The sequence below is a fragment of the Caretta caretta genome, chromosome 11, assembly GCF_965140235.1.
Source record: "Caretta caretta isolate rCarCar2 chromosome 11, rCarCar1.hap1, whole genome shotgun sequence".
NCBI lineage: Eukaryota > Metazoa > Chordata > Testudines > Cheloniidae > Caretta > Caretta caretta.
In genome coordinates, this window is record NC_134216.1 from 17,906,328 (window position 1) to 17,919,983 (window position 13,656).

The following is a 13,656-nucleotide window of genomic DNA, read 5'->3' on the forward strand; positions in this document are numbered from 1 at the left end:
GTCCCTCTTCATTTACAACCTAAACTTGTCCCAATTTCATCTGCTAAGTGTGAAACTTATCAGATGCTGCCTGAACTGTGTTACTAATGGATGTTCAAATAAACAGAATTTCTTTTTCTTTCGAACAGACTTAATTTAACTTAAAGTGCCATATGGAAGGTTTTCAAAATTGCAACATAAGGGTCTGTTATCAGATGTACCACTTCATTATTTTTAAAGGAAGTTATTCTAACAGGCCAGAGTAAACAGTAGAAATAAAACCGAAGTACTTGTGGCACCTTAGAGACTAACAAATTTATTAGAGCATAAGCTTTCGTGGGCTACAGCCCACTTCATTGGATGCATAGAATGGAACATATAGTAAGAAGATGTATACACATACAGAGAAGGTGGAGGTTGCCACACAAACTGTAAGAGGCTAATTAATTAAGATTAGGTATTATTGGCAGGAGAAAAAAACTTTTGTAGTGATAATCAAGATAGCCCATTTAGACAGTTGACAAGAAGGTGTGAGAATACTTAATGTGGGGAAATAGATTCAATAGATATGTAATGACCCAACCACTCCCAGTCTCTATTCAAACCCAAATTAATGTTATCTAGTTTGCATATTAATTCAAGCTCAGCAGTTTCTCCTTGGAGTCTGTTTTTGAAGCTTTTTTGTTGCAAAATTGCCACCCTTACGTCTTTTACTGAGTGGCCAGAGAAGTTGAAGTGTTCTCCCACCAGTTTTTGAATGTCATGATTCCTGATGTCAGATTTGTGTCCATTTGTTCTTTTGCGTAGAGACTGGCCAATGTACATGGCAGAGGGGCATTGCTGGCACATGATGGCATATATCACATTGGTAGATGTGCAGGTGAACGAGCCCCTGATGGCATGGCTAATGTGATTAGGTCCTATGATGATGTCACTTGAATAAATATGTGAACAGAGTTGGCATCAGGCTTTGTTGCAAGCATAGATTCCTGGATTAGTGTTTTTGTTGTGTGGGGTGTGGTTGCTGGTGAGTATTTGCTTCAGGTTGGGGGCTGTCAGTAAGCAAGGACTGGCCTGTCTCCCAAGATCTGTGAGAGTGATGGGTCGTCCTTCAGGATAGGTTGTAGATCCTTGACGATGCGTTGGAGAGGTTTTAGTTGAGGGGTGAAGGTGATGGCCAGTGGCGTTCTGTTATTTTCTTTGTTGGGCCTGTCCTGTAGTAGGTGACTTCTGGGTACTGTTCTGGCTCTGTCAATCTGTTTCTTCACTTCAGTGGGTGGGTATTGTAGTTTTAAGAATGCTTGATAGAGATTTTGTAGGTGTTTGTCTCTGTCTGAGGGATTGGAGCAAATACGGTTGTATCTTAGAGCTTGGCTGTAGACAATGGATCGTGTGGTGTGTCCTGGATGGAAGCTGGAGGCATGTAGGTAAGTATAGTGGTCAGTAGGTTTCCGGTATAGGGTGGTGTTTATGTGACCATCTCTTATTAGCCCAGTAGTGTCCAGGAAATGGACTGCTTGTGTGGACTGGTCCAGACTGAGGTTGATGGTGGGATGGAAATTGTTGAAATCATGGTGGAATTCCTCAAGGGCTTCTTTTCCATGGGTCCAGATGATGAAGATGTCATCCATGTAGTGCAAATAAAGTAGGGGCGTTAAGGGACGAGAGCTAAGGAAGTATTGTTCTAAGTCAGCCATAAAAATATTGGCGTACTGTGGGGCCATGCGGGTGCCCACAGCAGTGCCGCTGACTTGAAGGTATATATTGTCCCCAAATGTGAAATAGTTGTGGGTGAGGACAAAGTCACAAAGTTCAGCCACCAGGTTTGCCGTGACTTTATCGGGGGTCCTGTTCCTGATAGCTTGTAGTCCATCTTTGTGTGGAACGTTGGTGTAGAGGGCTTCTACGTCCATAGTGGCCAGGATAAAATGAATGTAATCTTACGTGTGTCTAGTCTTGAAACAATCTCTTTCTCACGCACATACTGATACACTGGAAACTTGTTGATAGTGAATTTTGTGTGTAAAATGAAATTACCATGTTGTTTCAGTGCCTTGTACTGTGAAAATTGAAGTTCTGGTGTAAAAAGAAACTGCTTAAAGTGATTTTTTTGTGTGTAGGTGAGTTGGTGCTGGAAATATTAACTATGAAATAGCTTCACTCTGTTACTATAGGCTGAAATTATCAAATACTATTCAGACTCTCATAGAGATAAGGTGTTTAATAGCTAATGACTTGAAAGCCAAAAATCAGAATCTATTTAAAAGTACTATCTGATCCCCAAAAGTCTTATCCATCATATGGATGTTGCCTGTCTTGACACTTTTTCATTCTTTAATCTCAAAATGACCTTTCCTTTCTCATTTAATTCCAACATACCTGATGGGTTACATGATAAATACTGTAGTTCCTTTTCTGAAAAAGAAACAGAGAATGACTTCAGTGTCTCTTTTCAGTTACTTAATTTCAACATCCTTGACGAACTACCAGCTGAATTAGCCCCCTTTCTGAAAAAGGTATACAAGCAGACATACTTACTTTCAAATTCGGAGAGGCACCTGGAGTCTGGTGGCTTTACTATGAAAATATTTCAGACTTGTATAGTAAGCCCTTGTGTCCTAAACTGAAAATTGTTTGAAATAAAAAGCAAGTGAAAACAAAACAACCCCCCCCCCCCCCCCCGATGAAACTGTGATAACTGACAAGTAAATTTGACACAAACCTATTTGACTAAGGTAGTAATATACATACCGGTAGTTCCCTTATTAAAGTGAATTCAGAGGTTTCTTTTGCTGAAACTTTTGCCCTTCAGTTAGAAAGCATTCTCCCTCAAACTCTTTAACAACTAAGTATGGATTTATAAAAGGCAAATATACTGTAGCTCTGAACTTGAGAGCCTTACATAACCTAATTCTGAACATATCTTCCCCTGTGGCATTGCTTTTGCTTGATGTGGAAAAAAGCTTTTTTTCCCATGTAGCCGGTCTCTTTTGACTGCCTTGCAGTGGTTTAGTTTTTGAACCTAAATTGATCAAATGAAATTTCATTACTATATGCAAACCCTTCTGCAAAAATATTACTAATGTCCTCCTTTCACATATTTTTGTTTTAGAGCCCTTCGCAATAGTCTCATGAAACAGATCAGCAGTTTATGGCTTCCCTGTCCAGTATGTAAAAATTAAAGAAGTTCTGTATGATGACAACACAATTAACCCCTCACTTAAAGCAGTTCTTGATACTTATTTATTTTTATTCCAGTTTCTCGTTTGAAAAATTGTTAAAATCTGAAACATTGCCTTTTAACCACTGGTTTCCTTGTCCTTTTTTAGGTATTTCCTGTGTGTCAGCATTCTAACGGACTGAATGCAGTAGAGTAACAGCCGTGTTAGTCTGTATTCGCAAAAAGAAAAGGAGGACTTGTGGCACTTACTCTTTCTGTAATTATGCAGACAGTGTTTTAAAGTGGCACATGTAATGAAACTCTGTCCCTTGAAAGTGTTGTGGAGGATTCCCTGGAAACTGCCAAAATAATGGGATTGTATTCCTTTAAGCTTCTTGTTCTCTATTCACTTTCCCTTTACATCATGCTTTTAAAATAATCTGTAACATTAAATACATTTTGTGTAAAAATAGGTGCCCCAAATAGAATTTGCCAATCTAGTCAGCTAGAAACATAATCTGATATACGGGCCTGGAGTAAAAATTTCAGAGGATCCTAAGTGTCTAAGAGTGACCAGATGTCCTGATTTTATAGGGACAGTCCTGATATTTGAGGTTTTTTCTTATATAGGCACCTATTGTTATACCAATAAAATAAAAACCAGCAGGATCTTATTAAAGGAAAAAAGGCAAAATACCACATTTATTGTGAATAGAGAAAGAATCATAGTAAGCAGTTACTTATAGCTATAACATTCCATTCAATCTCATATTTATTCACACATTCATTCATACACACACACACACAGGTTCTGCAAGGTTGTTATCATAGTAAGCAGTTAGTTATAGCTATAACATTCCATTCAATCTCATATTTGTACACGTACACGTACACGTTCTGCAACGTTGTTATCATAGTTACCAGCCTTAGAGTTGCTCATGCCAAGCTACTGGCCAGGTGGCCTGGACATGAGGAGGGAGCAGGGCCTTGTCTGATGCTCCTGGAAATTGGTTTGCAGAATCAGACCCCAAAGTTCTCACTTCTTAGAGTTTTAGGAATTTCTTCCTGTGCCAGTCTATGGGAATTGCTTCATCATGCTGTTGCTGAATCAATCAGCAGATAGCACATTCCTGATGGCTCCGTGCTGCTAGATGTTATCTTGTTCTTTGGTTCTCCCATTCTTGAGGCTGTTGGGTGGATTCCAGTCTGCCCTCTGGGGGTCCTCTGGTTATTTCCACTTGAAGCCTTCTTCAGCGGATGGACACCGGATTCTTAGGCTGGCACCTCCCTGATCATTCAGTTATTATCCACACCAAGCATCCATCCACATACATCCTCTATCTCTATTTTAATCACAATTGTTAACAAAGCAAGATGAATACAACAAAAGGGCGGGGAGTCTCTGGGTGCTGTTTCTGTTGTTACAGAGTATTGTTTTGAGTCTCTCTCTGTGTGTGAGTAGTTGTTATTACAAAGAATTGCTTTGAGAACAGACTCTGTCTTAGAATGTACTAACGCAATTAGCAGCTTGCAAGTTTAACACATAGAGGGAGACAAACAGTACCAAAAACCGAGAGACCTCTTAATTAGTAATACCCTGGAATTTAAACTATGGGGAATCAAACTCATTTGTGATTTTAATACAGAACTTCTTTAATATGATCCAACACTATTACCACTCCCCACTTCCCATCCTGATTTTTCACACTTGATATCTGGTCACCCTACTTAGGAGCCTACTTCTTTTCAAAAATGAGAAGTATCATTGAAAGTCAGGAGGACTTAGAAGCCTAAGGACTTGCATACGCTTGAAATGCTGCTGCAGCTGTGATGCAATAGCACTTTAGTGCAGATACTGCCTAACCTGACAAGGGTTTTTCCCATCAGTGTAGGTTATCCACCTCCCTGAGAAGTGGTAGCTAGATTGATGGAAGAATTCTTTTGTTGACCTATACCAGGAGTTAGGCTGGCTTAACTATATCACTCAGGAGTGTGGATTTTTTATACCCCTGAGCTACATAGCTGGGTTGACCTAATATTTTAGTGTAGATCAGGCCTTAGTGTGAAAGTCACTTTTGAAAATGGGAGTTGGGTGGTTCTGAAAATTCTGCTTCTTGTCTATGCACAAAGTTGCACTGGTTTAACTGAAGATAGGATTTAATATTGATTTGAACTGGTGCAAGCCATTGGGTAGATGATAATATATTGGCTTAAAACTGGTTATATTTGTTTAGCCATAGAATCTTTATTGGACAAGCAATCTAATCTGGTGGTTCCTTACTTTGCTGAACTATTTTCTTCATGGTTTTATTTAGAATGACTTTTCTTATTCTTTTCTTCCTTTTTTAATACTATCAGTGCAACTTCCAATATTAACATTCACCAAGTCATTGTTTTTTGTTTCCCTGTTGTGGACAGATAAAACAAAATATTGCTACAGTCTTTGAGTTGAACAAGTTATAGAATTAATATAAATTAAATGACAATATTCTAGTATATAGTTCTCATTTGTGAAGCACGGTTTTATTCTGAGTCCCTGCAGGCAAAAGATTATACTCAGTCTAGATAGATACGTAAGAAAATGAATGTCATAATAGATCAGATTTCAGTCTTTCATTACAAAATGTAGGAACCCTAGAAATAACTCTTCAGTAACAATTGAGCTGAATATTATTATTCTTATACTGCGTTCAATATACTTTTCAATAATCTAGACGTAAACGTAAAATCTCTGCTGATAAAATTTGCAGGTGACAATGATTGCTAGAGTGGTGAAAAATAAGGAGTCATACAAAGCCATCTGGACAGTTGGTTAGCTGGGCCCATTTGGGCAAAGTGTATTTTAATATAGCCAAATGCAAGGTGATACATCTAGGTACAGAGTACACCTAAAGGATGGGGGACTGTATCATGGAAATTAGTGACACTGAAAAGGATTTAGGAGTGCTGGTGGATAAGCAGATGAACATGAGCTCCTAGTTAAGTGCTGTGGCAGAAGGGCCCAGTGGGATCCTTGGATGTATAAATAGGCAAATAGTGAGCATGAGTAGGGAGGTGATTTTACTTCTATACACCATTGGTGACGCTGTCTAGGATACTGCATATAGTTCTGGTATCTATGTTTTTAAAAGGATGTTGAAAAATTGGAGAGGGTGCAGAGAAAAGCCACAGAAATTATTGTAGGGCTGCAGAAAATGCCTTCTTGTGAAAGACAAGCTCATCAAACAGAAGGCTGAGAGGTGATTTGATTAGCATGCAAGTGCCTTCACAGGAAGAAAATACTGGGTTCTAAGGGATCTTCAGTCCAGGCATAACAAGAAGCAATGACTGGAAGTTAAAACCAGCCAATTTCAAGTTAGAAATAAGGCACATGTTTTTAACAGTGAACATTGGAACAAACCACTCAGGGAAATAGTGGGTTCTCCATCTCTTGATGTCTTCAGTTAAGACTGGATGTCTTGTTAGAAGATGGTTTAGCCAAACACAAGTTATTGGGCTCAATGCTGGGGTAATTAGTGAAATTCTCAGACCTCTCTTGTGCAGAAGGTCAGAATAGATGGTTCCTCCTGACCTTAGAATCTGAGAGTTGCTTTCATGTAAAAATTCTTACTCATTCTCCTTATTATAGAAGAGAAGACTGAGAAGGGGACATGAGACCAGTTTTCAAGTACATAAAAGGTACTTGAAAGGAGGAGGGAGAAAAATTATTCTCCTTAACCTCTGAGGCTAGGACAAGAAGCAATGGGCTTAAATTGCAGCAAATGTGGTTTAGGTTGGACATTAGGAAGTTTTTCCTAACTATCTGGATGGTTCAGCACAGGGGCAGTGAGTTGTATGGGCCCTTAGTGCGCATGCTTAATGAATATGAGAGCACAGGGGCCCGGCTCCACCAAAGTTTGGGGCCGGGTCTCTCCTCCGCTGCTGCCCGCGTGTGTCTGCCCTGGGCAATTTAAAAGGGCCCGGGGCTCCCATAGCCACCACCAGCAGTGCAACGGGGCTAAGGCGGCTTCCTGCCCGCCCGCTCCACTTCTGGAAGCTGCAGGCATGTCCCTGAGGCCCCTGGTGGGGCATGGGTGAGGCAGTGTTGCCACACGCTGCCCCAACCCTGAATGCTGACTCTGCGAACTGTGCCCAATAGGAGCTGCTGGGGCAGTGCCTGCGGGTAGCAGCGCCCAGAGACCCCTCCAGCCCCCCACCTAGGAGCTGCTGCCAGAGGGGGGTGCGGATTGCTTTTGGGAGCTGCCCAAGGTAAGCGCCTCATCCTCTCCCGCACCCCAATCCCCAGCCCAGACCCAACACACCCAAAATCCCGCTCCCCACTCCTGCATCCCAACTCCCTGCCCCAGCCCAGAGCCCGCACCCAAATGCCCGCCCCCTGTACCTCCTCCTGCTTCCCAACTCCTCCCAGAGCCTGTGCCTCACACCCAACTCTCTCCCAGAGCCCACCCCCGCTCCCACAACCCAACCGCCTGCCCCAGCCCAGAGCCCGCACCCTAACTACATCCTAGAGCCTGCCCCCTGCTCCTGCACCCCACCTCACCCCTCTGCCCCAGCCCAGAGCCCGCACCCAAACTCCCTCCCAGAGCTTAGGTGAGGGAGTGGGGACAGGACTTGGACCTGTTCTGGGCACCACCAAAAATTATACAAACCTGCTGCCCCTGGTTAAGCACTGGAATAAATTGACTAGGGAGGTCGTGGAATCTCCATCACTGGAGATTTTTGAGAGCAGCTTAGACAAACACCTGTCAGGGATGGTCTAGATTATACTTAGTCCTGCCGTGAGTGCAGGGGACTGGACCAGATGGCCTCTCGATGTCCCTTCCAGTCCTATGATTCTATTATACCAAAATTTTGTGAAAGAGATGGGTGTGTCCTTTGATCTGGTAGTACAGGAAAGGGTGTAGAGCATCCTATACAGGAAATACACTTGTAATTTGGCAGTTAAACTATACAATTTATACTTCATGCTGCATAGAACAGAATGCACATCTGTTCAGTGCTTAGAGCCATTTTATTCCAATTTGGCTGTGATCATGTAGATGCCTTATGATTTCTTATATCAAGTAACTGCAAAAAATAGATATTTCAGTCCTTGTATCTCTTCCTGTAGTTATGGAATCCCACTTAACTGACATTGACTGTCACAAAAAAGCTACTCATTGTGTTTGCTTTCTTTTAGGTTGAACTAATCTATCTAAATTATGTAAACACCACTGCCGCTAACAGTTTGAAAACAGTATGTACAAACAGTTGATTTTTAGTGTATTCTGCATCTCAAATATCTGGCTTAATTTTATGTGATTGTTATAGATAAGATTCTTGATGGACAAATTTGAAGTATTATAAGCTTGTAATTGTGTTATACTGATTAGTTACACGCATATTTTAATACAAATTTTTTTCAATTGTACTCTTCATAGGTTTGAATAATAGCCCTTGTTCTCTGCCAAATACCAGCTGAATTTATTTCTATAAATCAATAAATGAGTTCTAGACACAGTCTTTAGACGCAGTAATGCAGTATATGCAGAATACTTCTTATGCCTACCTGGGTAATATTTCTTTTGTCATTTCCTAAAATTTAATAAAGATGGAATTTAAATCAAATAACACCTTCAGAGCACATGACAGTTATTTTTGTCTCGTAGAAGTCAGTGGGTAAATTATCACAAAATTTGCTATGCTTTTGTAGTTATAGATCAATTAGGGTTTTCATTGTAAATCTACAATTAAGAAGTTATGAGCTCTGTAGGTGGAAAAATTCTCTCCAGTTTCAGTATTGGTATGAAAGGCTCTAACATGGGAGGGAATTTATCATTTTTTAGAAATTTGGGGACATGGGGTGGGAAATTAGAGGTGTGGATTGGGGTTACAGGTCTCTCTCATCCTTGCTTTGCGTAAACATATTTGTTTTTAAATATTTTCAGTACTCATTTTATTCACAAATGGCTTTAGTTTTGAATAGGAGATTTTGCAGGCCATTAGGTTTTTAATGATCACCAGTTGCTTTAATATTTCAGATTGGTAATCTATTGATTTGTGCAATTTAGTATTTAAAATGTATAGTCTCAGTGCATGTTTCATTGACTATCCTCGCACTTGTCACTTTCATAACCTTACTCCCTTTTCAGTTTTGATGATGTATTTTATGTTGGTAAGGAAATGCTTCCTGCAGCTAGTGCTGTAATCTCTTAATTGCTGTTGAAAAATTTCCTCTGCTTTTTCCACTGGCTTGGCAGGGAGATGAAATAACTAAACTAGTAAAAAAGAGTTTCAGAAATCTGTGTTGTTAATACTGTAGGACACAAATCCAAATTAGTGGTATATTTTCATGGCAAAGTGTTTGATCAGAGGTCTCTGTCTAAAATGGGGAAGGAGACAGTTAAATAGACCTTAATATTTTGAAATCTCTGCTAGGGAAAATTGTATTGACTTCCATTCAAAGGTAATAATTGTTTATTGCCAACTACTTTTGCTTGAATCTTTTCAATATTTATTGAATATTTATTGCTTGAGAGAGTTTCTGGATCGATCTCCATATCAAGTATGGCAAAGTTGATGGGGATAAAGTTAGACAATGTTAGTTCTAGTTTCCTTTCAACCTTCCTGGTTTTAACCCAGACTTGGTGGGGGACTACTTATGGAGGTGAGAAAGTGGCTGAGACAGTCCATTTTAGTCCTTGGCCTCTTTGCAAAGTACCAGTTAGTACTAGCTGAGGTGGAGATTCTGGGAAGTTTCCACCAGTACACCGGGAACTGGGCTGAAATCATTAACACTGACCATTGAACAGCCATCTGATTGAATTCAAGCCTACAGTAAAAGGAAAGGCCCCATTGCAGAATATAGATAGGGTAGTGTAACAAGCATTCCAGTGTAATGGGTTAAATTCTGTGATGTAAATAACTGCACACTCATTTACTTACATTCTTTGGGGTTTTGACAGGGCTTAATTTGTGCCAGGGCTGAGCCCTGGCACCTCCAGGCTTGGCAGTTCATAGCCCTGGCACCTCTGGGCTTGCTGCATCAGTTATGAATGTAAAAAAAAAAATTGCTTGAGCCCCAGCACTTAATGGCTTGAGCCCTGGCACCTCTCATTACAGATTAGCCATGGGCCAAGCCCAGTGCTTATCTCTGCCTTCTGTGTGCAACATTTAGCACAATGAGAGACCTAGGTCTTTTGGGGCTTTTTACTGAGGGCAGTAAGTGACTAGGAGAGAAAAGTCTTGTTCAGATTAAGCATCTGTCGAGTTTCTGCTGAAGTCCTGTAGCTTGATTAATTTCCTAGCATCATAGGTGCTCCACCACTCAGGTAGTTTACACACAGTGTAATGTTACAGCAAAATGCTAGTATTGATTAAACTACTTTAAAAGTTTCCAAGAGTGCCTTCTTACATACCAAGATATTGGCATATGTGGTGGGATGTCTAGAATAGAGAAAACAGAGAGCCCTTTGAATGAACAAAACAGTAATCCTTGTATAAAGAGCCATACTTGGAAAAATATCACAGTAATTAAAATATATAGGGCAGTTAGTCTACATAAAGCTTACATTTTGCATGTCTCAAAGAAAAGTTACCCAGAGAATGAATTCTTTTTATAGTTGAAATGAAGTATGAGTGTATTTTTCTTTCCTACACTCAGAGTGTGGGGTTTCTGCAGTCCGCTCAGTCTTAAAGAAGTTCTAAGTTTTATGCCTTCCCTCAGCTTTAAGCTCATGGCCACTGTCATTCTGAATCAGAATTGTTGGTAATAAATCTCTTCAGACTTAGCCATTGCGGTTCCTGGGTCGCTTCAGAATGAAGCATGGTTTGGGGTTTTCTTTTGTTGCTCCTTCGTGCTATGGCATTCCTAAGGGACGTTTACACTTATGGTGGCATATAGAGTACAGATGCTGCGTGCCCAGCTACCACAGGTGTAAACAGCAGTGTAGATTGTGAGGCAGGGCTTAGGCGAGGGCAGTGGTCACCAACTGGTCGATCACGATTGACTGGTTGATCCTAGAGGATCTCCCTCTAGGAGATCACGATCTCTGGTGGTGCAGCATGGCTGCCACTAAGGCAGACTCCGTACCCTAGCCCCATGCCGCTCCCGGAAGCGGCCAGCGCAGCCCCATGACCCTGTGGGGGGGAGGGGGGTGGGTCAGAGGTCTCCCTCTGCCTGCTGCTCGTGCCTGCAAGCACCACCCCCGCAGCTCCTGTTGGCCGTGAGAGCTGTGGGGGCGGTGCTTGCAGAGGGGGCAGCATGCGAGCCACATACCCTCTACACCCCTCCTCCAGGGGGCTGCAGGGGTACTTTGGCCCCTTCCAGGAGCGGTGTGGGGCCGGGTTAGGCAGGGAGCCTGCCTTAGCCTTGCTGCGCCCGCCGACCAGGAGCTGCTGGAAGTAACGGCTGCCTGGCAGAAGTGAGCCCTCCCAGCCCTGAGCCCCCTCCCAGAGCCAGAATCCTGTACCCCCTCATGCACTACCCCCTCATGCACCCCAACACTCTGCCCCAGCCTGGAGCCCCACCCTGCACCCAAACTCAAAGCTTTTCATTGCCATGTGTAGCTACACACCTCAGTGACAAGCGTGGATGCAGCCTGACTTTTCGTTGCAGCATGTAGCTACATGTGCAGTGCCTGTACTTGTCTACGCACTACTGTGAGCATAGACATAGCCCTACATTCAGCTGTTCCACGAAAGTCAGAAGCTACAACTTGAATCAACATTTCTCATGCTCGTGCAAAATGCTGATTGGAAGCCTAAAGGTTTGCCACATCCTTTTCTCTCCTAATTTTACCGTGTAACGTTTATATTGTGTTGTGTGATGCATTGTTGAGATGAAAATAAAAACTGGCATGGCACTTTTCCACAAGAAGGGGCATTAGCTATTGTGATCCTAGCCAAACTCCAGTTTAAGTAATTAGATTCTGCACCCCTAGATTTGGTTTCAGTTTGATACAGCATTCCTCTGCACTTCCTGTGCTAGTCTGCGGAGTAACGTTGCTGCATGTTGAACAGAGTTCATGTTCCATCTGACAAGTCTGTTCATTGGTGGTAAAGTGATCCCTATTTATATAATTGCTTATGGGCCTTTATGGAAAAAGACCAGTGTGACTAAATACATACTATCAATATGGATTTTAGTGTTCTTGTTTTATCTTTTCTGTGTATCTTTTTTAAAAACTATTTAAAATCATTCTCTTGTCTTATAAGTGTCTAGTGCACATTTGACACTATATGAATAATACCAGTTGTTAAAATAAATAAAGTGAAATGCAATACACAAGAAAGATACTCTTATGTATGCATGCTCTTGTCCTTTCACAGGCTACAGAATATTTTTAAAGCTACCACCCACCTTGCTCTTGAAATAACTTCAGATTTGGCACTTCATTAAAAAGATTGATGATACAACTTAAAATGCAGCATGGTAAGTAGGTTGAAGTTATTCTGGCAAATCCTTCTGGCATTGGAAACTTACAGGACTTAAACAATTTCTCCAGTGCCTTCTAATATGAGAACTAAGCCAGTTAGTCAGGATGTAAATTGTATGGCCAAACTCCCTGCAATATAAAGGCGTATCAGTTTTTTGCACTGTTTATTGTATATTGTATATAACGTTGTTCAGTTTTCTACTGGATAATGAGAGAGCAGAACAAATATTTGTCAAATACATTAGAACTTTGCCAGAATTCATCAAATATGCTTGTCAAATAGTATTTGATGTGCTATAGAGCTTGAATAATGCAATAAAGTATTGTTGAAAAATGACATTGAAGTTCTTCCAATAATGTATTAGTTGAATCCTATTCTAGCAACTATATGTATTGCATGGTTTTGGGCTTTCACTTCCTGGCTTCACTCCACATTTTCTTTTCTCCTAGACTAGATCATGGTGCATGCTTTCAGGAATTGTCTTCAATGTTGATTTCTTTTCTCATCACCACTCTCTTCTACTACCACTACGGTAGCATCTCTCCGAATGGTTCCTTATTGAGGTAGGTGTACATACACCTAGTATGAAACAGTCCTTGGTCAAGAAGCTTGAGTAGTGTAAGTTCATTACCCAGTCTGCCCCTCCCTCAATGTGGAGAGGACATGCACAGGCTTTGTAAGCTGATCTGAGATTTTCCATGCAGTTCAACCAAAATGCACTGTTTTAGGTAAAATATAAAAGATTTATTAATTACAGAAAAATTGAATTGATTATAAGTAGTAAGTGTAGAGATCAAAGTTGCAAAGAGTCCTGTGGCACCTTATAGACTAACAGACATATAAGCTTTCGTGGGTGAATACCCACTTCGTAGGATGCAAGATCAAAGTTGGTTACCTAAAAAATAAAAGGAAGTTCACAATCCGAGTTCTATAAACTAAACAGGATTTGAATCAAGCAGTGTCTCACCCTGATAGATAGTACAAACTGGTCACAGATCTTCAGTACACAGTCTGGAACTCTCCTCCAGCCTGGGACCCCTCCCCAGTTCAAAGTCTTTTGTCCTTCAGATGTGTTTCTGGGGGGAGTGAGGCCAAACGGA

The 13,656-nt window shown here is 41.2% G+C and overlaps 1 protein-coding gene across 4 annotated transcripts in view; it reads left to right on the top strand.

Moving 5' to 3' along the window:
• Window positions 1-13,656, top strand: part of MGAT5 (alpha-1,6-mannosylglycoprotein 6-beta-N-acetylglucosaminyltransferase) — a 232,371-nt gene that overhangs the window by 12,670 nt on the left and 206,045 nt on the right. The window contains exons 2-5 of one of the 4 annotated variants that reach the window (XM_075117780.1): window positions 7,278-7,387; window positions 8,319-8,375; window positions 12,449-12,551; window positions 13,006-13,119. The exons of 1 other annotated variant lie outside the window; for it this stretch is intronic. The gene's annotated coding sequence lies outside the window, so the exon portion shown is untranslated. The remainder of the gene's footprint in view (window positions 1-7,277; window positions 7,388-8,318; window positions 8,376-12,448; window positions 12,552-13,005; window positions 13,120-13,656) is intronic. 2 more of the 4 variants (XM_075117781.1, XM_048869222.2) reach the window with 2 other exon arrangements.